This window comes from Hypanus sabinus, chromosome 16, assembly GCF_030144855.1.
Source record: "Hypanus sabinus isolate sHypSab1 chromosome 16, sHypSab1.hap1, whole genome shotgun sequence".
In the NCBI taxonomy this organism is placed as follows: Eukaryota; Metazoa; Chordata; class Chondrichthyes; order Myliobatiformes; family Dasyatidae; genus Hypanus; species Hypanus sabinus.
In genome coordinates, this window is record NC_082721.1 from 89,981,509 (window position 1) to 90,008,247 (window position 26,739).

Genomic DNA, 26,739 nt, shown 5'->3' on the forward strand with positions numbered 1-26,739 from the left:
CACCATTGTTAACTAAATACTCACAGAAATATTAATCAACACAATGATCAAACACAACAGAATAATTAATAATGAAGTTGCATAAATCTGTGGGAATAGTCAGAAGACTGAAATATAGTTCAAGGATCAGTTTACCAAACTCTGTTCCTGAGGTGCACGATATGTCAACACACCTTTCAAGGTCTTCTTCACTTGTTTCTAATGAGATGCAACTTCCTGCAGAGGTAGAGAGAAGTTACTGAAATATCTTAGTTAAAATTCTTCATTAGTTCTTGAAGACAAGTGGAATGCCCAATATTCAGCCCTCTGCCACTCATTGGGTTATCAGTTTTACCTTTAAGGATTTTGCAAATTTTGATAATTTTTGGAAACTTCAATCATTGAACATTACCACAAATATTGGACTAGACTTGAACAAATTCCAATTAGAACAATTATGCATAAAATTTGTATTTTCTCTGAGTGCAGCCAGTGAATTGCTGACTGCATATTCTGATCCAAAGAGTGCAAGAAAAGGATATCAAAATAAACAAACACATTTAAAAAAAACTTAGAAATGTATCTTACCTACAGAGCATTTGCGCACATCACCTAGGCAGATTATCTGAAGCATAATACTGTTTCCAGGGACATTGTAAAAATTAGCACAACTCTTTGCTGTAGAGAAAAAAAGTTGTGAATACAACAAAAAGATTAAGCAGTTTATCAGAATATTAATATCTGACTTGATAAAAATTAAAAGTGAAGACCTCTAACCAAGGCCCATCATTTTGATGCAATCATGGCAAAGGCATGTCAGTGTCTATACATCAATAGGAGTTTGAGATTTAGTATATCACCAAAGGCTCAAGCAAATATCTACAGATGTGGAGGGCATTCTGACTGGTTGCATTATCATCTGGTATGGAGATACCAATTTGCAGGATCGTAAGAGGCTTTGGAGGATTATAGGCTCAGCCAGCTCCATCACAAGCGTTAGCTTCCCAACCAATGATGACATTTTCAAAAGGTGGTCTCAAGAAGGTGGTCTCACCATCCAGGTGGGACATGCTTCTTCTCAGTATTAGCACCATGGAGGAGGTCCTAGAACCTATAGAACCATACTCAGTGTCTTAGGAACAACTTTTACCATCTGCCATCAGATATCTGAACAGTTTATGAGGTCATGAACATTACATTGCTATTCCTCTTTTGCACTAAAGATATATTTTTATTATTGTAAATTACAGAAATTTGTTAGAGTCATAGTGTCATAGAAAAGTATAGCATGGAACAGGTTTTTCAGCCAATTCAGGTTCTGCCAAACCATTTAAACTGTCTACACCAATCAAAATGCATTGCAACCATAGCCCTCCATACTCCTACCATCTATGTACCTATTGAAACTTCTCTTAAACATTGAAATTAAGCTTGCATGCACCAATTGTGCTAGCAGCTTAATCCACACGCTCACAGCCCTCTGAGTGAAGAATTTTCTCCACAGGTTCACCAAGAGAACTGAGTGGATATCGGACCCATGGAAAATGATGTTGGATGGGTAGTAATGAGGATAAGGAAATGGCAGAGAATTTGAACAAATAGTTTGCATCAGTCTTCATTGTGGATGACATGAGCAGTATGCAGGAAATTCAAGAGAATCGAGGGAAGAAGTGTCTGAAGATGTCATTACTAGGGAGAATGTTCTTGGGAAACTGAAATTTCTGAGGTAGATAAGTCACCTGGACCAAATGTTCTACACCCAAGGTTCTGAAGGAGGTGATCAATGAGATTGTGGAGATATCAGTAACGAGCTTTCAAGAATCACTAGATTCTGGAGTTTGTCCCAGAAGGCTGGAAAATTGCAAATATCACTCCCTTATTCAAGAAGGAAAGGAGGCAAAAGAAAGGATATTATATGCCAGTTAGTCTGACATTCTTGGGAAGATGTTGGAGTCGATTGTTAAGCCTGTGTTTTAGGGGTATTTGGAGGCACAAGATAAAATAGGATATAGTCAGCATGGTTTACTCAAGGGAAAATCTTGACTGATAAACCTATTGGACTTTTTTGAAGAAATTATAAGGTGTATAGACAAAGGAGAATCAGTGGATGTTCTGTACTTGGATTTTCAGAAGGCCTTGACAAAGTGTCATGCATGAGGCTGCTTTAAAAGTTAAAAGCCCATGGTGTTACAGGAAAGATACTAGCATGGATACAATAGTGGCTGATTGGCAGGAGGCAAAAAGTTGGAAAAAAGGGAGCCTTTTCTGATTGGCTGCTGGTGACTAATGGTGTTCCACAGGGGTTTGTGTTGGAACCACATTTTTTAAAAATCATATTGCAGTGACCTGGATGATGAAATTGATGAATTTTTTGCAAAGTTTGCAGATGATGCAAAGATAGTTGGAGGGACAGGTAGTTTTGAAGGAGTGGCTACAGAAAGACAAACAGATTAGAGAATGTTTGATTAGGAAATGTTTAATCGTGTACTCTGGTAGAAGAAATAAAAGGATAAATGGAGAGAAAAATTTAAAAATCTGAGGTACAAGCGGAGTTTGAAGTCCTCATGCAAGATTCCCAAAAGGTTAATTTGTAGGTTGAGTCTGTGGTGAAGACAAATGCAATATTAGCATTCATTTCAAGAAGAATAGAACATAAAAGTAAGGGTGTAATATTGAAGCTTTATAAAGCACTGGAGAGGCCTCACAGAGTATTGTGAGGAGTTTTGGGCCCCTTATCTAAGCAGAGATACTGACAATGGAGAGCTCACAAAGGTGGTTCACAAAAATTATTCCACTAGTGAAAGGCTTGTCACATGAAGAGCAATTGAAGGGATACAAGTAGAAGGCAGGAGTTTGGGGCTGAGAGGGAAAATGGATCAGCTGTGATGAAATGGCAGAGCAGATTCAATGGACCAAATGGCCTAATTCTCTCCTATATCTTATGGTCTTAACATTTTCACTTTTCACGTTTAAATTTTGATCTCTAGTTGTCATCTCACCCAACCTAAATAGAAAAAGCCTGCTGGCATTTACACTATCTATATCCCCCATAATTTGTATACAATTATCCAATCTCCCCTCAAGATTCTACATTCCAAGGAATAAAGTCCTAGGCTATTCACTCTGTCGTATAAATCAGGACCTCCAGTCCTGGCAACATCCTTTGTAAATTTTCTCTGAACTCCTTCAATCTTATTTAAATCTTTACTGTAGGTAGGTGACCAAAACTTCACACAAATTAAGCCTCAACATCATCTTGTATAACTTCAACCTAACATCCCATCAAACACACACACCATGCTGAGGAATTCAGCAGGTCAGGCAGCATCTATCAAAATGAATAAACAGTTAATTTTTTAGGCCAAGACCCTTCTTCAGGACTCAAGTAGTGTCTCCCCCACTTCTCTCTTCTTCTATTCCACACTCTGTCCTCTCACATCTGATCTTCACCTGCCTATCACCTCCTCAGGTTCCCCTCTTTCTTCCCTTTCTGCCATGGATCACTCACCTCTCTTGTCAAATTCCTTTTTCTCCAGCAATTTACCTTTCCCACCTACCTGGCTTCACCCATCATCTTCTGGCTTGTCCTCCTTCCCTTCCCCAGGCTTTTTTTATTCTGGCATCCTCCCCTTCCTTTCCAGTCCTCTTGAGTGTTCTTGGCCTGACATGTTTCTGTTTATTCATTTTCATAGATGCTGCCTGACCTGCTGAGTTCCTCCAGCAACTTGTGCTTCCAGCATCTGCAGAACCTTTTGTATTTATGTCTCATATCAGTGACAATAAACCTGATTCGGGTTCATTTTTACTGCTGTGATATTGGATCAAATTACTGTGTTGACATTCAGAAATATGTAATGATTTGCATTTGAGTTCTGTCACAAATTTCCAAATCTTTTGATTCATTTGTCCTGGGGTAATGCAGCACTGATTTTTTTTTTAAAAAGTTATTTGTATATTTGCCAATCTTTAATTTCCCTACTTTAGACTGTTAGCAAACAGCTTTACTTTTTTTGTTTCTACCATGAAAAGATATTAAATTCAGTTAATAAGGCAGCCTTCTAAATGCTCACTTGTATCATAATATTCATAGATCTTGACAGAGACTGGTTGAATAAATCAAATTTTGTAGTACTGGTGCACTCTAAATCTAATGCAAGTGCCATCAGTATTTGACACCTGTATGAGACAAAAAGTCCCCATATATGTATCAGAATACAACTGATCAATTCCAGCTTAGCCACAAGAATTGCAGACTTTATGGATCGAGATGACAAGGACAGCAGGTGCATGTGAACAACACAATCAATAGATTCTCCTCACACCTTGTTCTCTGGTAATCTCTCACTGTTCTGTGATCACTGTTGGTAGTGATACAGAAGGATACAGCATTTTAAGAAGGCAGCTTATTTCCTTCTTTTCAAGATTTATTAGTGATGGGCATTAAAGTACTTCACATAAAATAGCATTAGCCAGCCACTGGTGTAGTGGCGTTCACACTGGATTTAGAAGTAAATAGTCCTGGGTCCAAATCCTGCCAGCTCTCCGAAAGTTTTCCATCCATGCTAGCAACTTGGCCTCATAAAAAAACAGACATGAATGCTAAAGAACCAGCATGGTTGCTGCACAATGCACCACAAGACACAGAAAGGAACAAAAATAGTATACATGAACGTAATAAAAATAACATAGGATAATTACTCTAGTATTACTCATATCACTCTAGTACAGGTTATTTAAAAAGCTGGTTGCTTCAGAAGAATTCAAAACAAGTAGAAACTGGAATTGGTATGTGAGTTGAGAAGTATAAATTAAATGATTAACATAAGCCTAAGTAAATTTCACTTAAATTAGTAAACACTTAAGATTTGTTAAAATCTCTGAACTGAGTATGAACAAAAAAAGTTTTCTTTTATTTCTGCTGTTTGCATCTTGCATGATGTTCAATAAATTCAGTCCAATGTTTGCACAGATATATTATGTAAATTCTTAAGCCAAATAGTATCATTACTCAAACAATTTTACACAGGAGAGTTAAGATTAGCTTTATTTTATTTCAGATTTTGAGCCACTCCATAAAAGCTATGGACCAATACTATTAAGCAAGGGATCCATGGACCCCAGTTTGGGAACCCCTGATTTAGGTCCTAATTCAACAGTTAAGTTCAACTGTGTGTTACAATATTTCTTTGTTTCCATTGACAGCACCTCGAAGGTCTCATCTCTCACCTCCGGAATTGTTTTCTCCTTCTCTCCTACTATTTTCATCTTCTTAAATCTTGTTTGAACTGTAATTCCACCTACTTCTCTGCAAGGAGCTTCGATCTGAACTATCAGTAATTCTCTCTCCACAAATTCTGTCCAGTCTGTTGTGCTTCATCAGAAGATTCTGTTTCATATTTCTCTTATTTACAGCTTTTAGTTTCAGTAAAATGTTTTACGTGTGTACTTCCTAGACAAAGTCTCAGGATTGAAGATGACTCACACCTAAGCTGTTTTTGTGGGTTTTGAAATGATTGATGAAACCAATGTGGGAACCACAGAAGAGCATCAGATGTTTGTGAGCTGGGGTACTCTTTCTGCCATTTACACAGGGCTTATGAGTAGGCAATACCACCCCAAATGTACCTTTTTTCCATTTTGGTTGGTCATATCTGTCAGAAGGAGGCAGGTTCAGGTAGTTCTGAGTTCTGGTGGCTCTGTTTGTGACACTGCTTTACAGCCAAGTCATGAAACAAAAAAAGGAGCCCTATAGGGATTAAGATTAAAGGTCCATTTGATGACGTGTAGAAAGCTGTCATCTTCTTCCATATAACCATAACCATAACCATATAACAACTACAGCACAGAAACAGGCCATCTCGGCCCTCCTAGTCCGTGCTGAACTCTTAATCTCACCTAGTCCCACCTACCCACACTCAGCCCATAACCCTCCAATCCTTTCCTGTCCACATACCTATCCAATTTTACCTTAAATGACACAACTGAACTGGCCTCTACTACTTCTACAGGAAGCTCATTCCACACAGCTATCACTCTCTGAGTAAAGAAATACCCCCTCATGTTTCCCTTAAACTTCTGCCCCCTAACTCTCAAATCATGTCCTCTCGTTTGAATCTCCCCTACTCTCAATGGAAACAGCCTACTCACATCAATATCTATCCCTCTCAAAATTTTAAATACCTCGATCAAATCCCCCCTCAACCTTCTACGCTCCAATGAATAGAGACCTAACTTGTTCAACCTTTCTCTGTAACTTAAGTGCTGAAACCCAGGTAACATCCTAGTAAGTCGTCTCTGCACTCTCTCTAATTTATTGATATCTTTCCTATATTTCGGTGACCAGAACTGCACACAATATTCTAAATTTGGCCTTACCAATGCCTTGCACAATTTTAACATTACATCCCAACTTCTGTACTCAATGCTTTGATTTATAAAGGTCAGTGTTCCAAAAGCCTTCTTCACCACCCTATCTACATGAGACTCCACCTTCAGGGAACTATGCACTGTTATTCCTAGATCTCTCTATTCCTCTGCATTCCTCAATGCCCTACCATTTACCCTGTATGTTCTATTTGGATTATTCCTGCCAAAATGTAGAACCTCACACTTCTCAGCATTAAACTCCATCTGCCAACGTTCAGCCCATTCTTCTAACCGGCATAAATCTCCCTGCAAGCTTTGAAAGCCCACCTCATTATCCACAACACCTCCTACCTTAGTATCATCAGCATACTTACTAATCCAATTTACCACCCCATCATCCAGGTCATTTATGTATATTACAAACAACATTGGGCCCAAAACAGATCCCTGAGGCACCCCGCTAGTCACCGGCCTCCATCCCGATAAACAATTATCCACCACTACTCTCTGGCATCTCCCAGCTAGCCACTGTTGAATCCATTTTATTACTCCAGCATTAATACCTAACGACTGAACCTTCTTAACTAACCTTCCATGTGGAACTTTGTCAAAGGCTTTGCTGAAGTCCATATAGACCACATCCACTGCCTTACTCTCGTCAACATTCCTCGTAACTTCTTCAAAAAATTCAATAAGGTTTGTCAAACATGACCTTCCACGTACAAATCCATGCTGGCTACTCCTAATCAGATCCTGTCTATCCAGATAATTATTAATACTATCTCTAAGAATACTTTCCATTAATTTACCCACCACTGATGTCAAACTGACAGATCTATAATTGCTAGGCTTACTTCTAGAACCCTTTTTAAACAATGGAACCACATGAGCAATACGCCAATCCTCCGGCACAATCCCCGTTTCTAATGACATCTTAAAGATCTCCGTCAGAGCTCCTGCTGTTTCTACACAAGCTTCCCTCAAGGTCCTGGGGAATATCCTGTCCGGACCCAGAGATTTATCCACTTTTAAATTTCTTAAAAGCGTCAGTACTTCCACCTCTTTAATTGTCATAGATTCCATAACTTCCTTACTTGTTTCCCACACCTTACACAATTCAATATCCTTCTCCTTAGAGAATACCAAAGAGAAGAAATCGTTCAAAATCTGTCCCATCTCCCTCGGCTCCACACATAGCTGACCACTCTGATTCTCTAAGGGGCCAGTTTTATCCCTCACTATCCTCTTGCTTTTAATATAATTGCAGAAACCTTTCGGATTTACTTTCACCTTATTTGCCAAACCAACCTCGTATCTTCTTTTAGCTTTTCTAATCAAAATTTTCCTATCAAAAGTTTCCTCTCAACTAAGCATCACAAAAACAGACTATAGACAATAGACAATAGACAATAGGTGCAGAAGTAGACCATTCAGCCCTTCGAGCCTGCACCACCATTTTGAGATCATGGCTGATCAATTACTATTAATACCCTGTTCCTGCCTTGTCCCCATATCCCTTGATTCTCCTATCCATAAGATATCTATCTAGCTCCTTCTTGAAAGCATCCAGAGAATTGGCCTCCACTACCTTCTGAGGCAGTGCATTCCAGACCCCCACAACTCTCTGGGAGAAGAAGTTTTTCCTTAACTCTGTCCTAAATGACCTACCCCTTATTCTCAAACCATGCCCTCTGGTACTAGACTCTCCCAGCATCTGGAACATATTTCCTGCCTCTATCTTGTCCAATCCCTCAATAATCTTATATGTTTCAATCAGATCCCCTCTCAATCTCCTTAATTCCAGCCTGTACAAGCCCAATCTCTCTAACCTTTCTGCGTAAGACAGTCCAGACATCCCAGGAACTAACCTCGTGAATCTACGCTGCACTTCCTCTACAGCCAGGATGTCCTTCCTTAACCCTGGAGACCAAAACTGTACACAATACTCCAGGTGTGGTCTCACCAGGGCTCTGTACAAATGCAGGAGGATTTCCTTGCTCTTGTACTCAATGCCCTTTGTAATAAAGGCCAACATTCCATTAGCCTTCTTCACTGCCTGCTGCACTTGCTCATTCACCTTCAGTGACTGATGAACAAGGACTCCGAGATCTCTTTGTATTTCTCCCTTACCCAACTCTACACCATTCAGATAATAATCTGCCTTCCTGTTCTTACTCCCAAAGTGGATAATCTCACACTTATTCACATTAAACACCATCTGCCAAGTATCTGCCCACTCACCCAGCCTATCCATGTCACCCTGAATTCTCCTAACATCCTCATCACATGTCACACTGCCACCCAGCTTAGTATCATCAGCAAATTTGCTGATGTTATTTTTTATGCCTTCATCCAAATCGTTAACGTAAATGGTAAACAGCTGTGGTCCCAATACTGAGCCCTGTGGCACCCCACTAGTCACCATCTGCCATTCCGAGAAACACCCATTCACTGCTACCCTTTGCTTTCTATCTGCCAACCAGTTTTCTATCCATGTCAATGCCTTCCCCCCAATGCCCTGAGCTTTGATTTTACCCACCAATCTTCTATGTGGGACCTTATCAAATGCCTTCTGAAAATTGAGGTACACAACATACACTGGATCTCCCCCATCTAACTTCCTGGTTACATCCTCGAAAAACTCCAACAGATTAGTCAAGCATGATTTACCCTTGGTAAATCCATGCTGGCTCAGCCCAATCCTATCACTGCTATCTAGATATACCACTATTTCATCCTTAATAATGGACTCTAGCATCTGTCCCATCACCGATGTCAGGCGGACAGGTCGATAGTTCTCTGTTTTCTCCCTCCCTCCTTTCTTAAAAAGTGGGATAACATTAGCCATTCTCCAATCCTCAGGAACTGATCCTGAATCTAAGGAACATTGGAAAATGATTACCAATGCATCCGCAATTTCCAGGGCCACCTCCTTTAGCACTCTAGGGTGCAGACCATCTGGAACTGGAGATCTGTCAGCCTTCAGTCCCATTAGTCTTCTCATCACCGTTTCCTTCAGAATGTCAATCTGTTTCATTTCCCCTGTTACCCTATGTCCTTGGCCCATCCATACATCTGGGAGATTACTTGTGTCTTCCTTAGTGAAAACAGATCTAAAGTACTCATTAAATTCTTCTGCCATTTCTCTGTTTCCCATAATAATTTCACCCAATTCATTCTTCAAGGGCCCAGCATTGTTCTTAACTATCTTCTTTCTCTTCATAATCTGATCATAATTTGCTTAGTTTTTGTGGGAGCCTATAAGAATAAAAATGCACATCAACAGTGTATTACACACTAGTAGTATAGCTATTTCAGATATCTTTGTAACTTTTGTCTCATAATTGTCCAAATGTAGAAATCTTCTTACCAAATCTAAATAAATGATCACAGATCCTGTGGTGGATAATGCTTTGTTCAGTTCAAATCCTGACATATAATTCTCTATTTCATTTTTCAGCTGAAAACTAGGCAGAATAATAGTTAATAATGTTGCAATGTTAGCATTCATTTCAAGGGGATTAAAACAAAGATGTAATGTTGAGGCCTCATAAAGCACAAGTGAGGCCTCACTTAGAGTATTGTGAACAGTTTTGGGCCCCTTATCTTAGAAAAGATGTGCTGAAACTGAAGAGCGTTCAAAGGAGATTCACAAAAATAATTCCAGGATTGAATGACTGGTCATATGAAGAGTGGTTGATGGCTCTGGGCCTGTATTCACTAGGATTCAGAAGAATGAGGGTTAATTTCTTGAAACCTATTGAATGGTGAAAGGGTCTTGATAGAGTGTTTGTGGAGATAGTTGAGGAGTCTAAGATCAGAGGACACAACCTCTGAGTAGAGGGGCATCCTTTTTGAACAGAGATTAGGAGGAATTTCTTTGCCAGAGAGTGGTGAATCTGTGGAATTCTTTGCCACAGGCAGCTGTGAAGGTGAAGTCTTTATGTATATATAAGACAGAAGTTGACAGATTCTTGATTGGACAGGGCATGAAGGGATACGGGGAGAAGGCAGGAGATTGAAGCTGTGAGGAAAATTGGATCAGCCATGATGAACTGGTGGAGGAGATTCAATGGGCCAAATGGGCTCATTTCGGCTCCTATATCTTATAGTCTAAGGTCTTATAAAAACAATTCAATAGGGAAATAGTAATAGATCACCTTTTGGTTGTCTGGAAAACCATCACCACATTTAAAAGTCTCGAACACAACTATTTGCATGTTTGCCCAGGGGACAGCAGAAACCATGTGAGTACAGAAGAGATTAGAAAGGTAAAATGGAAGATTGACATTATGAATAGAGATTACTGAGGCTGAGTTCATTTTCACTGGAAGGTAGGTGGCTGAAAGATTTAACAAATTATGAAGAGAATAGACAGGATAGATAGAATAATCTTACCAAGTCAAGGAACTAGAAAGGAGATGTTTAAAGTGAGAGGGAGGAAATTTAAAGGAGATCTGAGGAGTAAGTTTTTCAAGTCAAGCATGATAAATGTCAGCACAAACAGGGGAAATCTTCAGATGCTGGAAATCCAAAGCAACACACACACTGATCGCTGGAGGAACAGCAGGTCAGGTACTCTCTATGGAAATGAATAAACAGGACCCAATTAACAGGTCTTGGGCCTGAAGCTTCAACTGTTCACTCTTTTCCAGAGATGCTGCCTGGTCTGCTAAGTTTCTCCAGCGTTGTGTGAGTGTTGTCTCACACATCACTGACAGGTTCTCTCTCAATGTGTATCAGGATCATCTGTGCATTGTTGACTTTGACTGTTTTGATAAGGTATGTGGATACAGAAATACTTAATGTTAACTTGCATTTTTTGTATTTGGTAGTTAATGCCAATTGCCTTTGGAAAACATTGCTAAACCATCAAGAAGTGGGTTCCATGTATTTATTTTATAATTCTGCTAAAGAAACCCAGATAATCCTGAATGAATAAAATACCTACGTGATCAAGATCACTGATATCTGGAGAGAATCCAGTTAGCATTGAAATATCCATAATAGCCATTGGGGATGGTGTTTCACTGAGATATCTGCAAAAGGCAAATTGAAACAGGTTAGTAACAGAGCAGCTCCTGGGAGAATGAGGAGAGCAAAGCGAGGATATTCCCAATCAGGGTACCTAGTCCCATTGATGAGTATTTTTTAATCAGCGAGACCTCACTTAAAGTAATCAGATCCCAGAATAGGACCTCCATTTAGTGAGTGGAGAAAAGTTTTGGGGAGATATCAGAGGTACGTTTTGTCTTTCACACTAAGAGTGGTAGGTGCCTAGATGTACTGCCAGGGCTAGTGTTAGAGGCTAATACAACAGGGGCATTTCAGAGACTCTTGGATGTAAGCAAATGTGGTATTATGGACTGTGTATGAGGGAAGTGTTAGCTTGATCATGGAGTAGGTTTATATAGGTTAGCACAACACTGTAGGCTAAAGGACCCATACTATACTGTTCTATATTATATATGTATACTCTAACATCCAGACCTGTGAAGCTTGGCCTTATCACAAACAATAATGAGGGGGCTTACAGGGAAGAAGACATCTCTCTGACACAGAAGTGTTAGGAAAACAACCTCTCCCTCAATGTTGCAAAAACAAAGGTTATGGATTACATTAAGAATGGAGACAGGCTAACCTCTATTGGTATTAATGGATCTGGGTTTGAGAGGGTGAACAGCTGTAAGTTCCTCGGCATACACATCACTGAGGATCTCACGTGGTCTGTGTATACCAGCTTTGTAGTGAAAAAAGACACAACAGCACCTCTTTCACCTCAGATGGTTGAGGAGTTTTGGTATGGACCCCCAAATCCTAAGAATTTTCTACAGTTGCACAAATGAGAGCATCCTGACTGGCTGTATCACTGCCTGGTGTGGGAACTGTACTTCCTTTAATCGCAGGACTCTGCAGAGAGTGGTGCGGACAGCCCAGCACATCTGTAGCTGTGAACTTCCCATGATTCAGGACATTTACAAAGACAGGTGTGTAAAAAGGGCCCGTAGGATCATTGGGGACCTGAGTCACCCCAACCACAATCTATTCCAACTGCTACCATCCGGGAAACAGTACCACAACATAAAAGCCAAGACCAACAGGCTCCAGGACAGCTTCTTCCACCAGGCCATCAGACTGATTAACTCACACTGATTTGAGTGTACTCTATATTACATTGACTGTTCTATTTATTATAAATTACTATGATTGCAAATTGCACATTTAGACAGAGACATAGCGTAAAGATTTTTAATCCTTATGTACGTGAAGGATGTAAGAAATAAAGTCAATTCAATTCAATTCAATTTCCATTCTGCAGTGCTTAAACAGCGCTGTCCAGCTGGTGTTGATACAGCTTATGAAATAACAATTTAATTCAGTCCAGATGCAGTGTTTGACATGAAGTGTGAAAATATGAACAATTCGTTGCACCCCACAGATACTTTTCAAGCCGCTGAGATCCTACAAAGAATTTTTTTTGTTCTAGATTCCAATATCAGGAGTCTCGTGCATTTCCACCCAATTTTGTTTGATTCTATGTGGTTACTCAAGCCTGTGGATGGCGGGATGGAGATATGTCTCTACCAAAGGAGATATAAGGTGTTTCTTTCTTCCGCTTACCTGCAGGTCTGCAGGAACAAGGTGTAGCATCTGCTTAGCCACCTGATCAAGGTCACATGAAGCCATGGAGCAGGTGGTGGATGGTTGTATGAGAGTATATTACAAGTTCTAGTTGATGCCAAGCAGACAGTATCTGTAAAGGTATTGATAATGGTGGGGATGGGGGGTGGGAAGTCACCCGTCTTATAAAGACACTGTCCAGAAGAAGGCAATGGCAAACCACTTCCACAGAACTTTCCAAGAGCAATCATGGTGATAGACCATGAAAGTCTACGGCACATAATCATAAATTATGATGATGATGACATGCCTGGAATAAACTGTTAACATATTTTGTTTGATATAAGTTTCTCCCCACAATGCGTGGTGCCACTCACTGGTAGAAGAAATGATTGAAGCACTCATCTATCTTACTCTTCCATCACCCTGTAGGTTGACCCAACCCTCACCCCAGTATAGAGTACCCAGTCTCTGCCAGAAGCAATGTATCTTATTGACCATGGTGATGATGGCAGTTTCTCTTGGCTATTTGTGTGAATGGGATGTCTTCCCCTTGCCACCTCCATCCAGTTGCAACCTGAGTTGCTCCTTTATGACTGTCATAGAAAGTGCTCCTTTTCATGGAGAGTGATCTGGGAATACAGAACCATAATTCTTTGGAAGTGGCATCACAGGTAAATAGGGTCATAAAAGAAAGCTTTTGACACATTTGCCTTCATAAATCAAAGTATTGAATACAGGAGTTAGGATGTTATGTTGAATATTTATAAGCTGTTGGTGAGGCAGAACTTGGAGTATTGTGTTTCCCTATGGTCACCTACCCATGGGAAAGATGCCATTAAGATTGGAAGAGTGCAGATAAAATTTACAAGAATGTTACAAGGACTTGGGGCCTGAATTGTAAGGAAAAATTGAAAAGGGTAGGACTTTGTTCCCTGGAGCATAAAAGAATGAGTGTACAAATTTGGTTATAAATATGGTAACAGCAAGCAGGCTGTTGTTCACTGAGATTGGATGAGACTAGAATTAGAAAGTTTAGTCACTTGGTATTCAGGATGAGGTAGTAAATTGGATAAGACATTGGCTTCATGGGATAAGTCAGAGTGGTAATACATGGTTATCTCTCTGACTGGAGGCCTGTGACTAGTGGTATACTGTAGGGAATGGTGCTGACTGTCATCCACATAAATGATGATACTGTAATATGATCAATCTGATAAGCAAATTTGCAGAAGATTGGAAGTATAGTGGAAAGTGAGGAAGACAATCAAACTTTGTAGGCGGGATATACCAGGGTGATGATTAAGTTTGTGGCCTAAGGTAGAAGGAGTCAATTTTAGAAAATCTAGCACATATATTTTTCAACACAGTCCAATCCTACATGTACACAGTTAGTTCAGCGGTTGTGGAGCATATGGATCCCTTCTTTGTAGAAGTGGTCCACAGCAGGGGTGATTGATAAGAGGTAGAAGGAGAAGAGTTATTAACTTCAAACTTTCTGCATTATCACTCAAAGAGTTGAACTGCACAGGCATGAGAGTGTCTTGGACCTCCAGGTGGTCCACAGCAGAGGTGATTGATAATTTTGTGGCCTAAGGTAGAAAAAGATGAGTTATACAGCTCTCATTACATGCAAATGTAGTTCAACTCTGAGTGAAAATGCAGAAAGTTTTAAGTTAATAACTCATCTCCTTCTACCTTAGGACACAAACTTATCAATCACCCTATGCTGTGGACCACTTCTGGAGGTCGAAGATGCCAACTTCTTCAAAGAAGGGATCTGTATGTTCCACAACCACTGGACTGTGTAAATGTAGGAAAAATAAATGTGCTAGGTTTTCTACAATTGACTCCTTCTACCCTAGGCCACAAACTTATCAATCACCCCTTGTAGACCAGCCAAAAAATAAGCTGAAATATGGCAGATGGAATTTAATGCAAACAAAAGTGAGCTATTACAATCCCAAATTCCTCGCATATGGCATCAGAGATAGATAGAGTCATAAGGAGCATTTTTGGCATCTGGGCTTTCACAAATCAGAGTACTGAGTACAGGAGACGGGATGCTATGTTGAAGTTGTATAAGAGACTGGAGAGGCTTAATCTGGAGTTTTGTTCATCTACCTACAGGAAAGATATCAATAAGATTGAAAGAGTACAGAGAAGTTTACATATTTTGCAGCACATTGAGTAAGTTGCATTTCACAGCAGCTCCACTTTTCTTTCTACTTTACTTTCCACTGACAGATTCCTTTTAAGTTTGATGATTTATTACTTCTACTGAAGGATTTATAATTTAATTATGATGACCGTAAGTCAATCTGGTATTGAACTGAGAAGCGGCAAAGACTTTTCCTGAAACGGAGCAAACTGAACAAATAAAGCAAGCGGAGGAACCTATTACTTTAGCAGGAATATTTTCTTCAATACAAGACATGAAGTTGGAATTTAGATTGCTCAACACCAATATTGATAAGCTGACGGACACCAACAGGAAGCTTAAAAAATCTATCTCTAGTGTTCAAGAATCTCTGAAGAATATGGACTTTCAATTTCAGATGCTTAAGCAGACTACAAATCGAATTGAGAATGAACATGATCAATTCAGACAAACTATTAAAGAACAAGGAGTGAAGATGTCTTTGATGGAAAAGAAAATTATTGAAATTACCTCGGAACTATTTAAAACGAAGAAAAAATTGGTTGATTTAGATAGTAGAGTGCATTGGATGAATTTTTATATACTAGGATTGCCTGAAAATACTGAAGCTGGTGCTCTGTTAAAGTTCTTCTCAGACATGCTGTACTCACTTTTTAGTGAGACCCTGGAAGCCCTTTAATCGATAAAGTCCATAGAATTCTGTTTTCTTGGTGTTCATCTGAATTACATCCTCGACCAATTGTACTTTGTTTGCATTATTATACAATCAAAGAAGCCATACTTCGACAGGCCAGAAGAAAGCGTAAGATAATCTTTAAATCAACAGAGATTCACATAGTTGAAGATTATCCTCCTGAGAATTTTGTCGAAAGAAGGAAATACCGAGAAGTCATGAGTGAAATGTATAAGCTAAATTTACATCCCTCTCTTTGGCACCCAGCACAGCTGATACTTTTTCCTAAGGGGTCTCAATCACTGAGAATCTACTCTCCCCAGGAGGGATGGGAGTACATTAAAAATCTTAAAGTTAAGCCAATTGCTGAATTGGCAATTCTGATGTATGAGATGTTTACAGATGCCCTGAGTTAAGTTTATTCTATGCTTTTTGAGTCTCTGGTATGGGATGTGGCTGATTAAACCTTTTTATAACTCATTAACTATATATATATACATATATATATATAATTGTTTTGTAGGGAACTCTTACAGTATTATACTATAAAGGTCCATATAGGACCTGCCGTGTATTACTCTTTTTATTTTTTTTTGTTTGTCTCAACATTAATATAGTTTTAGGTTTGTTATATATATATTCATTTATTTTTTTCTTTTCGAGAGAAAGAACTTTGTAATATTATTTGCTTGGATTTACTTTTCTTTGAATGTGATTAATATACTTTAGATGAATTTAAGATGGCCGTCGCCAATTATGTTTTTATTACTGTTAGACATAACATTGCAGTATTTGAAATTTGTTTGTTTCTCTTATTATGACTATATTGGGTGGGATTAATATTTCAAATTTAATATGCATAGCTACAAAATGGAGGATAGGGTCAAGGGTCACTAGGTTAGCATGCAACCAGCTTATTGGTTGCTGTCTTTCTGGCTTTGCGGGGGTGGGGAGGAGGTCTATTAGAATAGGTTTTTTTTCTCGATTGGGCAGTTCTTTAGATGGATTTTTTTCTCAAATACGTCATTCCTTCTAGTTATATCCATGCCTTTTGGATTAATCTGCGCATGTGCAATAGTTTTCTTTATAAAATATTAAATTAAATTTTAAACATGAATGTTAATAAGATTCAAATAATCTCATGGAATCTGAACAGTATGAATCATCCTATTAAGCGTAAAAAGATTTTTAAGAAATTAAAAACAACGCATTTATTATTTTTGCACAAGAAAATCATATACGGAGACAGGACAAGGACCAGTTATTCGAATTTTGGAAAGGACTTTATTTCATTCATTATCAACTAATAAAGTTAGAGGCATATCTATTTTTGTTAACTCCAAAATCCCTTTGTACATTTTAATACTATTACTGATGCGAAGACATTTAATTATTACTGGTGCATTATGCGAGCAAAAGGTAGCTCTGGTGTGTATATACGCACCCAATGTAGATAGTTATGAATTTTTTAAGAAGCATTTTTCTGAGCTACCGAATTTGAATGACTATAAGTTGATCATGGGCGGTGACTTTAATTGTTGTCGGAACCCGGAGATTAACAGGTCATCAACCAATTTGTCGCTTCCTAATAAAGCGGCGGCCTGTATTAATTCTTTTTTACTGGAATATGGCCTGGTCGATATCTGGAGATATAAACACCCTAACAACAAAGATTTCACGTTCATCATAAATATTCTAGAATTGATCACTTTTTTCCAGACACGTTTGCTACACTCCGTTGTTGAGTGTGCGTAAGACATCATTGCGTTGTCGAATCACGCACCTTTGCAGTTAACCCTGAAGTTTTCAGATAACTTTTTGAAAATGTCACAGTGGAGATTGAATCCCGTATTTTTACAGGATCCAGCTTTTGTTAGTTTTATTAAGGAGCAAATTTCTATATTTTTTGAATTTAATATAACTGAAGGAATGTCAAACCTGGTTATATGGGACATAATGAAATCTTTTCTTAGGGAACAGATAATTTCATACTCAGCAGCTTTAAGAAATAAAACTAAAGTGGAACTGTCAGTACTTTCTAATAAAATTAGAGACATAGTTAAAGCGTATTCAGTTAAACCTACTGAAGACCTATATAAAGAAAGGGTCGAACTTCAAGCACAATATGATTTGCTTTTGACCTTTCCTATCCAACAGCAAATTCTTAAATCTAAAAGTTTATTTTATATACATGGAGATAAGTCTGGTAAACTTTTGGCTGGTCAGTTAAAGGCTGGTATGGTTAGAAGACAGATTTTAAGAATTCATAGACCAGATAGAATTGAAACCTTAGATCCTTATGAAATTAATAAGATATTTATGGATTTCTATTCTAATCTTTATAAATCTGAATTCTCTGATCATACTATAATTATGAACAAATTTTTGCAAAAGTTAAATATACCCAAAATTTTGACTCAAGAGTTTGCTATATTAGATGCACCTATTAAACAAGATGAGATAGCTAAAGCTATATCCTCTATGCAATTAGGGAAAGCTCCGGGACCAGATGGTTATATGGTGGAATTTTACAAGACTTTCCATGAAATGCTTATAACATATCTTCATCAAACTTTTACTGATTCTATATCCTCAGGGAATCTTCTGAAAACTTTTTATGAGGCATTAATTTCATTAATTCCTAAAAAAGGAAAAGATTTACTGGAATGTGCATCCTATAGACCTATCTCCTGTACTGAATGTAAGTTTTAAAATTCTCTCTAAGATTCTAGCTAATAGACTTGAGAATTTTTGCCAGCTGTTATCTCAAATGATCAAACAGGATTTATTAAAAACAGGTACTCACATTTTAATATTTGAAGACAGTTAAATATCATTTATTCCCCCTCAGTTAAAGAATCTGAATGTATTTTGTCTCTGGATGCAGAGAAAGCTTTTGATAGGGTAGAGTGGCCTTGTTTGTTTAAGGTGTTAAAGAGGTTTAATTTTGGTTCAGGATTTATTTCCTGGATTAAATTGATTTATCAAGCCCCAGTGGCTGTGATTATAACTAATAATCAAAAGTCTCCTTATTTTAGATTATATAGAGGAACCCGCCAGGACTGTCCTCTCAGTCCTTTATTATTTAATTTGGTTTTAGAACCACTTGCTATCGCTTTTAGGGATTCTAATTCTGTGCAGGGTATTAAGAGAGGGGATAAATTACATAAGATTTTGTTACATGTGGATGATTTATTAGTTTATATTTCAGACCCTAGGAAATCTATCCCTTTTTTGTTATCTATATTTATGGAACTTAGTATTTTCTCTGGATATAAACTTAAATTACATAAAAGTGAATTATTTCCTACTAATAATTATTCTGATTATTATGATCAAATACCTTTTAATATTGCTAAAACTATTTCACTTACCTTGGTATTAAAATTACTAAAAATTTTAAAGACCTATATAAGTATAATTTTTCCACTCTAGTTGAATATGCTCAACAAATACTTTCTAATTGGTCGCCTATGTTGATGTCATTAATTGGTCGAATAAATGCTATAAAAATGGTTATTTTACTGAAATTTTTATGTACATTTCAAGCAGTTCCATCTTTTGTTCCAAAAATAGATTCTATGATCTTGTCTTACATTTGGAATAATAAAAGCTCCAGAGTGAATAAACTTTTATTGCAAAAATCAAAATAAGATGGAGGGCTGGTGCTACCAAGCTTTAGATTTTATTATTGGGCAATTAATATTCATTATATCACCTTTTGGATTCGCGGTATAGATAACCAAAATTGCCCTTCGTGTTCACATTTGGAGAAGAATTCGGTAACAGGGTTTTCTTTAGCTTCTTTATTAGGAGCTCCCCTTCCTTTTTTGTTCTCCAGAATAGGTAGACAAGGTCTCAATCCTATTGTTAATCATACTTTAAAAATTTGGTTCCAGTTTCGTAGATCTTTAGGATTAAATAACTTTTTACTCTCTAGTAATATCTATTCTAATTTTTTTCTTTAAACCATCAACTCTGGATAAGGCTTTTGTAGTATGGAAAACCACGGGAACAAAAACTTTTTTAGATTTGTTTTCAAAGGATTGTTTAATGTCTTTTTCGCAGTTAATGGATAAATATGATATATCTAGTGCACATTTTTATTTAGATATTTACAAGTTAGGAATTTTTTACGAGATTTACTGAATTATCCCTGGGCTTACTCATCAAATTTGATTTATGCATTTTTTCAGCTTAAACCACTTCAAAAACGATTAATAGCTATTATTTATAAACAGTTAATGAAGGCACGTATGACACCTAATGATAAGGTTAAACATACTTGGGAAATAAAACTTCAACATTCACTTTCAGATGATCAATGGAGTAAAATTTATTATCTAATTAATAATTCATCTATCTGTGCATGTCATTCCCTAACTCAGTTTAAGATAGCACACAGGGCCCATATTTCAAATGATAAATTAGCACATATTTTTTTCTAATATAAGCCCTATTTGTGACGGATGCAACATAGAGGTGGCTACTCTAACTCATATGTTTTGGTCCTGTGTAAAGTTAAACAATTTTTAGAAGGATGTGTTTAGAATATTATCAAAAGTTATAGGTGTGGATTTACAACCCAATTCACTCACGGCAATTTTTGGGATTATTCCAGAGGAAACAGGTGGAGTTCCTGCTTCCGCTCAATATGTGATAGCCTTTTCAACTTTACTGGCTAGGAAAGCTATCTTGTTACACTTTAAAGATTCTAATCCACCTACTGTTTTTAACTGGCTGTCCTTCATTATGTCCTGTTTAAGTTTGGAGAAAATTAGAAGCCGGACGTTTGACACATCTTTTAATTTCAAGCAAGTTTGGCAACCCTTTATTCAATATTTTCATATGATTTAATTATTTTTATTTATTTATTTATTTTTAATAGGAAAACATTTCCTTATCCGTGAAGGTTCGGAAGTGACTGGAAGGTTGTTTTCTTTCTTCTTTTTTCCTTTTTTACCTTCACCGCAGGTAAAGGCTACACAGGCAGAAAGGGAAGGGGTGGCCACTAGACAGCATAGCAGTAGGCAGGTAGTGCAGGAGTCCCCTGAGGTCATCTCCCTCCTAAACAGATATACTGCTTTGGATACTGTTGGGGGAGATGTCTCATTAGGGGAAGGCAGCAGCAGCCGAGTTCATTGCACCATGGGTGGCTCTGTGGCACAGGAGGGAAGGAAAAGGAGTGGGAGAGCTATAGTGATAGGGGATTCGATTGTAAGGGGAATAGATAGGTGTTTCTGCGGCCGCAAACAAGACTCCAGAATGGTATGCTGCCTCCCTGGTGCAAGGGTCAAGGATGTCTCTGAGCGGCTGCAGGACATTCTGGACTAGGAGGGTGAACAGCCAGTGGTCGTGGTGCACATAGGTACCAAAGATATAGGTAAAAAATGGGATGAGGTCCTACAAGGTGAACTTAGGGAGTTAGGAGATAAACTAAAAAGTAGGACCACAAAGGCAATAATCTCTGGATTACTACCAGTGCCAAATGCTAGTCAGAGTAGAAATAGGAGGATATTTCAGATGAATACGTGGCTTGAAAAATGGTGCAAGGGGGAGGGATTCAAATTTCTGGGGCATTGGAACAAGTTCTGGGGGAGGTGGGACCGGTATAAGCAGGACGGTCTGCACCTGGGCTGGACTGGAACCAATGTCCTAGGGGGACCGTTTGCTACTGCTGTTCAGGAGGCTTTACACTAATGTGGCAGGGGGATGGGAACAAGTGCAGAGAGACAGAGGGATGTAAAATGAGGGTGGAAGCAAAAAGTAGTAAGGTGAAAAGTAAAAGTGGCAGGCAGGCAAATCCAGGGTAAAATCAAAAAGGGCCACTTTTCAACATAATTGTATAAGGACTAAGAGTGTTGTAAAAACAAGCCTGAAGGCTTTGTGTGTCAATGTGAGGAGCATTTGTAACAAGGTGGGTGAATTGAATGTGCAGATAGTTATTAATGAATATGATATAGTTGGGATCACAGAGACATGGCTCCAGTGTGACCAAGGATGGGAGCTCAGCATCCAGGGATATTCAATATTCAGGAGGGATAGACAGGAAAGAAAATGAGGTGGGGTAGCATTGCTGGCTAGAGAGGAGATTAACGCAATAGAAAGGAAGGACATTAGCCTGGAAGATGCGGAATCGATATGGGTAGAGCTGCATAACACTAAGGGGCAGAAAACGCTGGTGGGAGTTGTGTACAGGCCACCTAACAGTAGTGAGGTTGGGGATGGCATTATCAGGGAATTAGAAATGCATGCAATAAAGGAACAGTAGTTATAATGGGTGACTTCAATCTACATATAGATTGGGTGAACCAAATTGGTAAGGGTGCTGAGGAAGAGGATTTCTTGGAATGTATGCGGGATGGTTTTCTGAACCAACGTGTCAAGGAACCAACTAGAGAGCAGGCCATTCTAGTTTGGGTATTGAGCAATGAGGAAGGGTTAGTTAACAATCTTGTCGTGCGAGGCCCCTTGGGTAAGAATGACCATAATATGGTGGAATTCTTCATTGAGATGGAGAGTGACATAGTTAATTCAGAAACAAAGGTTCTGAACTTAAAGAAGGGTATCTTTGAAGGTATGAGACCATGAATTAGCTAAGATAGACCGGCAAATGATGCCTAAAGGGCTGACGGTGGATATGCAATGGCAAGCATTTAAAGATCGCATGGATGAAGAACAACAATTGTTCATCCCAGTTTGGCAAAAGAATAGACCAGGGAAGGTAGTGCACCTGTGGCTGACAAGGGAAATTAGGGATAGTATCAAGTCCAAAGAAGAAACATATAAATTAGCAAAAAAAAAGTGGCACACTTGAGGACTGGGAGAAATTCAGAGACCAGCAGAGGAGGACAAAGGGCTTAATTAAATGATTATGAGAGAAAGCTGGCAGGGAACATAAAAACTGACTGTAAAAGCTTTTATAGATATGTGAAAAGAAAAAGATTTGTGAAGACAAATGTAGGTCCTTTACAGTCAGAAACAGGTGAATTGATCATAGGGAACAAAGACATGGCAGACCAATTGAATAACTACTTTGGTTCTGTCTTCACTAAGGAGGACATAAATAATCTTCTGGAAATAGTAAGGGAGCGAGGGTCTAGTGAGATGGAGGAACTGAGGGAGATACATGTTAGTAGGGAAGTGGTGTTAGGTAAATTGAAGGGATTAAAGGCAGATACAATCCCCAGGGCCAGATGGTCTGCATCCCAAAGTGTTTAAGGAAGTAGCCCAAGAAATAGTGGATGCATTAGTGATCATTTTTCAAAACTCCTTAGATTCTGGATTAGTTCCTGAGGATTGGAGGGTAGCTAATGTAACCCCGCTTTTTAAAAAAGGAAGGAGAGAGAAACTGGGGAACTATAGACCGATTAGTCTGACATTGGTGGTGAGGAAAATGCTAGAGTCGGTTATCAAAGATGTGATAACAGCACATTTGGAAAGAGGTAAAATCATTGGACAAAGTCAGCATGGATTTGTGAAAGGAAAATCATGTCTGACGAATCTTATAGAATTTTTTGAAGATCTAACTAGTAGAGTGGATAGGGGAGAGCCAGTGGATGTGTCATATTTAGATTTTCAAAAGGCTTTTGACAAGGTCCCACACAGGAGATTAGTGTGCAAACTTAAAGCACATGGTATTGGGGTATGGTATTGATGTGGATAGAGAATTGGTTGGCAGACAGGAAGCAAAGAGTGGGAGTAAATGGGACCTTTTCAGAATGGCAGGCAGTGACTAGTGGGGTACCACAAGGTTCAGTGCTGAGACCCCAGTTGTTTACAATATATATTAATGATTTAGACGAGGGAATTAAATGCAGCATCTCCAAGTTTGTGGATAATACGAAGTTGGGTGGCGCTGTTAGCTGTGAGGAGGAAGCTAAGAGGATGCAGGGTGACTTGGATAGGTTAGGTGAGTGGGCAAATTCATGGCAGATGCAATTTAATGTGGATAAATGTGAGGTTATCCACTTCGGTTGCAAGAACAGGAAAACAGATTATTATCTGAACGGTGGCCAATTAGGAAAAGGGGAGATGCAATGAAACCTGGGTGTCATTGTACACCAATCATTGAAGGTGTGCATGCAGGTACAGCAGGCGGTGAAAAAGGCAAATGGTATGTTGGCATTCATAGCAAAAGGATTTGAGTACAGGAGCATGGAGGTTCTACTGCAGTTGTACAAGGCCTTGGTGAGACCACACCTAGAATATTGTGTGCAGTTTTGGTCTCCTAAACTGAGGAAAGACATTCTTGCCAAAGAGGGAGTACAGAGAAGGTTCACCAGATTGATTCCTGGGATGGCAGGACTTTCATATAAAGAAAGACTGAATCAACTAGGCTTATACTCACTAGAATTTAGAAGATTGAGGGGGGATCTTATTGAAACGTATAAAATTCTAAAGGGATTGGACAGGCTAGATGCAGGAAGATTGTTTCTGATGTTGGGGAAGTCCAGAACAAGTGGTCACAGTTTAAGGATAAAGGGGAAGCCTTTTAGGACCGAGATGAGGAAAAACTTCTTCACACAGAGAGTGGTGAATCTGTGGAGTTCTCTGCCACAGGAAACAGTTGAGGCTGGTTCATTGGCTATATTTAAGAGGAAGTTAGATATGGCCCTTGTGGCTAAAGGAATCAGGGGGAATGGAGAGAAAGCAGGTACAGGGTTCTGAGTTGGATGATCAGTCATGATCATACTGAATGGCGGTGCAGGCTCAAAGGGCTGAATGGCCTACTCCTGCACCTATTTTCTATGTTTCTATGTTACTAATTTTATCCTCAAATGGCCAATCTTTCTTTTTTTTTATTTTATGCTACTTTAGCGGGTTTTCTTTCTTCTTATACAATAAAATTTCCAATCTTTTTTTCTTTATCACTTGTCAAGAGGAGTTGTGGTTTCTTGTTTATATATTATATACAACAGCGTAACATTATATTTAATTGACTTTGACTGTTTACACTTTTTTGTTGTTTATACATCTTTTGTATTATACGTTTGTTAATACTTCTCTGATTTGTAATTTTTTCTCTGCTGGAAAATCAATTAAAAAAGATTAAAAATGAAAAATGAGAAGTTTACAAGGATGTTACTAGAACTTGAGGATCTGAGTTATAATAGAAAGGTTGAACAATTTAGGACTTTATTCTCTGTAGGAGAGTGAGGGGAGAACTGATTGAGGGACACAAAATTATGAGGGGTATAGACAGGGTAAATGCAAGAAGGCTTTCTCCACTGAAGTTGGGTGAAACTAGAACTGGAGGTCATGGGTTAAGAGTGAAAAGTAATCACAAAAACTTCAATTCCCATTTGTAACTCTGGTGTTAATAAAAGGAAAGGGTATTTTGAGTAGTTTTTGAAAATGGAAATTTTCAGTTCTCAAATTGAAAACTGGCGGTTCTGCAGTAGCATAACAGTTAGCATAGCACAATTGCAGCTCGGGGCATTCCAGAATGCAGAGTTCAATTCCACGCCATCTGTGAGAAGGTTGTACAACCTTTCCTGAACCCCCCTGCCTCACTAATTCTATTACAAGTTTTGAAAACCTTCTCAAATATTCATACACAGAAAGAAACGTCCATTAGGAGGGCCCTTTGTGCCCATATTTAGTTGGGAGTAGTGGAACAAACAAAGTTTATCAAAGTTAATATATTGTAGGTTAAAGGCTCAAGTGCTCAGCCAGCTACTTTTTAAAGAGTAAACACAGTTTCTCTACCTACCACCTTTCAAGGTTCCCAGTTCCAGACTCCCAGCACTGGTGATCTTTACTTTCTCCTCAAATCTCTCTCATTTCAGCTTCAAAGTTTTGATAATTTCTGTTGGAGCTCCTACTTGATATCAAGTTTCTGCAATTTTAATCACCTTGGAAAGGTCTCATAATATTTAGGTGCTATGCAAGAGGACATCCCCTGACTGCTGCAAAGTCTAATAGTGTAAAGTATCAGGGATTAAATTGACTCTTTGGTAGATGATCGTCAAACTATAACACGCTTTCTGCTGGTACTTTAGATATCGTCTTCCTCATATTCTCCAGAAGGCATATTTCACACAATCATGCAAATAAATGAGTGCATTAAAGGCAGATCAATCCATCATGTTCTGACTTTCTACCATCTGATGCATAAAAACAAGAATGGTCAGGATGGGAAACAGTTTATTCTGAACTCCCTGCTTCATTGCATTTGAAATGTCACGGTTAATCTGTTCTGCACATGACAATATCTAATTTATGCATTTAGCTTGTTATTTATGTGTGATTCATCTGTAGATTTTATCCTTACTTTCCTAAGTTATTGTACATTATATGTGTGTTATGCTATTATGCTTTACATCTATTGTCTCATTTGACAGTATATATATATTGTTAAATTACAATAAATTTATCTTGACTTGACTTGAAAACTTGAAGACCAATTAAAATTCATACTTAATACCATTGTTTTCTTAGTGTACTCTAATCCATGGCTAACTCAGTAGAAATGGAGAGGGATAGACAGACAAAAAAGACAGACAGAGCAAGATAAGGAAAATTCATGAAGATAAAGAGTAAAAAGGAAATACTGAAATATTATTTTTTAACAAAAGCCCAAGAAAAATATCCATGATATTTTTCCATTTAACTTTACTGCTCTCTAGCACTGAGAATCTCATTGTTAATAATGTTCCCAATGTTATGCTTACCATTCTTAAGTTCCTCAGGAGTTATTGTTAAACTGAAGTGTTTACATTCCTTGGGTTCATCAGGCAACAATGCATAATAAGTTGTAAAAACCTGCATGAAGGAAACATATTAGAGGTTACCTATCAGAAATCACTGACTAAAAACCGAGAAATATAGGAATATCTCATAGAATGGAAATCAATCTAAAATCAATGAAGACATCACTATCTTGAATGTAACTCCTGATTTTATTTGAATAACCATTCTATAAAAGGCAGCTTCT

The 26,739-nt window shown here is 38.3% G+C and overlaps 1 long non-coding RNA gene across 3 annotated transcripts in view; it reads right to left on the bottom strand.

Moving 5' to 3' along the window:
• Positions 1-26,739, bottom strand: part of LOC132405889 (uncharacterized) — a 31,565-nt gene that overhangs the window by 2,807 nt on the left and 2,019 nt on the right. For 2 of the 3 annotated variants that reach the window (XR_009515994.1, XR_009515992.1), the window contains exons 2-5: positions 26,477-26,567; positions 11,297-11,384; positions 568-657; positions 136-216 (exon numbers count right to left, since the gene is read on the bottom strand). This is a non-coding gene — a long non-coding RNA (uncharacterized LOC132405889). The remainder of the gene's footprint in view (positions 1-135; positions 217-567; positions 658-11,296; positions 11,385-26,476; positions 26,568-26,739) is intronic. The other variant, XR_009515993.1, reaches the window with a different exon arrangement.